Raw genomic sequence first — 5,166 nt, forward strand, 5'->3', positions numbered from 1 at the left:
CACCACCACCACCACCACCACCACCACCACCATCACCGCCACCATCATTATCACCATCATCATCATATTTTTCAGTTCCTGCAACTTGCATGTTCCCAAACAAGTCCTGGACCAGCTGATCAGATGGGATCTCCCCACAGGGCTGCATACCTGCTGGGCCTCAGAAACTCAGCTGCTTTACAGAGCTGCTTTATTTTGCTTCGCTGTTTGAATTCTGCATGTGATCACATTCTCAGGTTTTTTTTTTTTTTTTTTTTTTTCTTTAGACCCAGATGGAATGTGGCTGGTGACAGTCACATTCGCCTGGTCCTGAAGATTCTACCCTCCAGCCTTCCTTATCTGTTGTGGTCTCAGGCCCTTCCTGAGACCTGGTGCCTGGGGCCCTTCTGTGGTGTGTGGTCAGAGTTAAAAAAAAAATGCAGAATTCTCTCTATTTGCATTGCTGAGTGACTAGTCCGAGGCAGGTAGGGTGACTGGGAGGAAGCTTTGTTACAGATAACTTGACAGCTGGGGTGAGTAAAAGGATGATGGTAATAAAAGGGTGGTCAGGCCTCAAATTTGGGCTTCAGCAGTAAATCACTGCAAGCATAAAACTTACAAAGGTCACAGGCAAGAGTGAGCTCAGCCGCTTTTCTAATACTTGCTTATGCTTCTACATCCCTTATTCAGGAAACCAGCCACTCAGCACGCTTATGAAAGAGTCAATTATCTTCAGTGGTGGATAATACCATGTCATTAGTCCATGAGGCATCTAGCTCAGTGCCACCTGTGTCTTAAAGCACTTAAAAAATGTAATTATACAACAAATACATCAATACCTGTTCACTGGGAAAGACTCAGATGATACAGGAATATATAAAGCAAGTCTCGACAGTTCTCTGTCCCACCCTCCGTCCCCAGTCCCCCTTCCTTTCCCCGAAGTCCCACTTGCTTCAAGTCTGTTTTCTAGGAATTTACAGACGTGTAACTGTACATACCCACATCCACACACATTATGTTTTGTACATACACAGAGATTGTACATTATTGTTTCAATTTTTAAAAAATAAATAGAATCCTATTGGGTACATCATTTTGCAAGTTGAATTTTTTGAAACAGTATGTCTTAGAAATCTGCTCATGTCCAAGTCTACTTTGTTTACATAATGGTTGAACAGAATGTTATAGTATAACCATGCTGTAACTTATTTAACTTTTTTTTTTTTTTTTTTTGAGACAGAGTCTTGCTCTGTCACCCAGGCTGGAGTATAGTGGTGTGATCAAGGCTCACTGCAGCCTCCACCTCCTGGGCTCAAGCCATCCTTTTCACCTCAGCTGCCCACTCCTCCACCCCCAGTAGCTGGAATTACAGGCAGCTGGGACTGCAGGTGCATGCTACCACACCCAGCTAATTTATTTTATTTTATTTTTTTGTAGAGATGGGGTCTCACTATGTTGTCCAGGCTGGCCTCAAACTCCTGGGCATTCCTCTGTTAATGGATTTCCCCCATTAAAATTTTTTGTTGTTGTTGCAGTAAAATACATATAACATGAAATGTACTATCCTAACCATTTTAAGTACAGTTCTGTGGTATTAGATACATTCATCCTGTTGTGCAACCATCAGCACCATCCATCTTCCAAACTCTTTTTCATCTTGTAAAACTGAGACTCTGTATCCAGTAAACACTAACTTTCCTTCCCCTACCCCCAACCCCTGGCAACCACCTTTCCACTTTCTCTTTTTTTTTTTTTTTTTTTATTGAGACAGTCTCACTTTGTTGCCCAGGCTGGAGTGCAGTGGCGCGATCTCCATTTACTGCAACCCCCACCTTTCAGGTTCAGGTTCAAGCCTCTGGAGTAGCTGGTATTACAAGCACTTGCCACCACGCCCAGCTAATTTTTGTATTTTTTGTAGAGATAGGTTTTCACAGTGTTGGTCAGGCTGGTGGTCTCAAAATCCGGACCTCAAGTGATCTCCCTGCTTTGGCCTCCAAAAGTGCTCGGATTACAGGCGTGAGCCACTGCCCCCCAGCCCATAATTTCCTTCCTTTTTAAGGCTGAATAAAATTCAAGTGTATGTGTGTTCTACATTTTGCTTATCCTTTCATCCCCATAGAGACACTTGGGTTACTTCCACCTCTTAGCTATTATGAATAATGCTGCTGTTAACATGGTGTCCACAGCTCTTCCAGACCCTGCTCTTCGTTCTTTGGGGCATACACACAGAAGTGGAATTGCTGAATGATATGGTAATTCCCATCGTGGTTTTCATTCGCATTTCCCTAATGAGTAATGATGTGGAACATCGTTTCATCTGCTTATTGGTCATTTATACATCTTAGAAATATCTATTCAAGTGCTTTGCCCATTTAAACAGTTTTTTTTCAGGGGCCATGCTAATAATCTGTACTGTTCCATTTTTAGTATATGTGCTGCTGAAGCATGTACTTTGCCCAGCTTTGAATCTGGTTGTTGTTGCTGATATAATTTTTTTTTTTTTTTTTTTAAACAGCCTTACTCGGTCTCCCAGGCTGGAGTGCAATGGCACAGTCTCAGCTCACTGTAACCTCCACCTCCTGAGTTCAAGCGATTCTCCCACGTCAGCCTCCTATGTAGCTGGGATTGCAGGCATGTGTTATCACACCCAGCTAATTTTTTTGTGTTTTTAGTATAAGATGGGTTTTCATCATGTTGGCCAGGCTGGTCCCGAACCCCTGGCTTCAAGTGATCCACTCACCTCAGCCCCCTAAAGTGCTGGGATTATAGGCCTGAGCCACTGAGCCCCACCTACACGTAAGCCAACTTTAATGTTTTTCAATAAAGCTTTGTAATTTCCCCATTAAGGACTTACACATCTTTTGGATTTATTGTTAGGTATTATTAGGTCTTTTTTTCTTTCTCTTCTTTCTTCCTCTCTCCTCCTTATCTCTTTCTCTCTCTCTCTTTCTTCATTGCTAATTCCTTTTAAAATTTGTTTTCTGATTGTTGCTGGTATATAGAAATGCAGATATTTTATTTACTTATTTACTTTTTTAAGAGACAGGGTCTTGCTCTGTCACCCAGGCTGTACACTGGTGTGATAAAATTTACCACTTGCTTTTAGGCAGAAAGGGGGAGGGCAGATAATTCTGCATCTGTTGATTCTCAATTGCCTTCAGCTCAAAATAGTCTTTATGCCAAAGTGGAATATTCTGGGGTGGACTATCCAGATTCTCTTCAAGTCTCTCTGACCGTTCTTCTGCCCTGCAGCCTGGGTGACAGAGCTAGATTCTGTCTCAAAAAATAATAATAATAAATAAAGTACACTTTCCATTCTCGGTTTGCTAAGAGTTTTTGACATAAGTAGATGTTGAAATTTATTGAATGGTTTTCCTTCATTAGTGACATCATCTGGTTTTTCTCCTTTAATCTATGACCATGGTGAATTATATTAGTAGATTTTCTAATGAATTAGTCTTGCATGCCTGAAATAAACTCAATGTGGTCATTATGTTTTTATACGTTACCAGGTTCTATTTGATAAGTATATAATTTAGGATTTCTACATCTCATGGGTAACGTTGAACTGGAATTTTCCTTTCTTGTACTGTCTTTGTACAATTTTGGAATCAAGGTTACGGTAAAGTCATATCTTGAGTTGGGGAGTGTTAGGCTGTTCTTGCATTGCCATAAAGAAATGCCTGCGTTTGGTAATTTAGAAAGAAAGAGGTGGATTTGGCTCATGGTTCTGTGAGCTGGATAGGAAGTATGGCACTGGCCTGAGCTCGGCTTCTGGGGACGCCTCAGGGAAGTTTTACTTACGTAGAAGGCCAAGTGGGGGCAGGAGTCAGCAGGAGCAGGAGGTGGCGGGTGGGAAGGAAGTCACACACACTTGACAGCAGCCACATCTCAGGAGAACTCACTACCGAGAAAACTGCACCAAGCCATGAAGGATCCACCCTGTGACCCAAACATCTCCCTGCAGGCCTCACCTCCAACACTGGGGATATTCAATATGAGACTTGGGCAGGGATGAATATCCAAACTATATCAGGGAGTAGCCCTCTTTTTCTTTTCTGTAGAGATATTTCTGAAGAGTTAGAATTAACTATTCTTTGAATATTTCATGGCATTTTCCTCTAAATCCACCTGGGTCTCATGTTTTTAAAAAATTGAGCTGAAATTCATCTAACAAAATTAACCATGTTAAAGCAGACAATTCAGTGGCATTTAGCACATTCACAAGTTGTGTGCAATCATCACTGCTCTCAAAGTGGACCCTGTACTCATTAGAAGTCACTTCTCACTCTCCCTTCCCCTTTCCCCCCACCTTTGGCAAGCCCTAGTTCACTTTCTACTTCTATGAATTTACCCGTAATGGATGTTTCCTATAAATGGAATCATACAACATATGGAATAATATTCCATTGTATGGATGTACCACATTTTATTTATCCGTTTACCCAGCGATAGACATTTAGGTTATTTTCATCTTCTGGCTATTGTGAATACCACTTCTGTGAGCATTCATGTATAGCCATTTATTTGACTACTTTTTCTCAGATTTTTTTTTTGAGATGGAGTCTCAAGAGTCTTGCTTTGTCCAGGCTGGAGTGTAGTGGCACAATCTTGGCTCACTGCAACCCCTGTCTCCCAGGTTCAAGTGATTCTCCTGCCTCAGCCTCCTGAGTAGCTGGGATTACAGGTGCACACCACCATGCCTGGCTAAGTTTTGTATTTTTGTATTTTCACCGTGTTGGCCAGGTTGGTCTCAAACTCCTGACCCCAGGTGATCCATCCACCTCAGCCTCCCAAAGTGCTGGGATTATAGGCCTGAACCACCGTGGTCAGAGAACCTGGGTATATGGTACCAATTCTTTGAAACTGGTTGTACCTTAGCAGTTTGTCCATTTGTGTAAATAGGCCGTGTGTGATTGAAAAGAATGGATCTTCTCACACCCTTCATTCAGAAAGGCAAAGATGAGAAAGGCAGAATAATTCCAAGTGCTGGTGAAGAGGGGAGCAACTGGAGCTCCCCAATGCTGCTGGGGGGAATATAAATGGCTACAATTATTTTGGAAATCTTTTTGGGAATATCTAAAAACGAAACAGAAGCTAAACATAACCAGTAGAAATATGTATGCATAATCATCAAAAGACCATATACAAGAATGTTCATGGCTGCACCACTGTACTAACTACAAG

The sequence above is a fragment of the Cebus imitator genome, unplaced genomic scaffold, assembly GCF_001604975.1.
Source record: "Cebus imitator isolate Cc_AM_T3 unplaced genomic scaffold, Cebus_imitator-1.0 Scaffold240, whole genome shotgun sequence".
NCBI lineage: Eukaryota > Metazoa > Chordata > Mammalia > Primates > Cebidae > Cebus > Cebus imitator.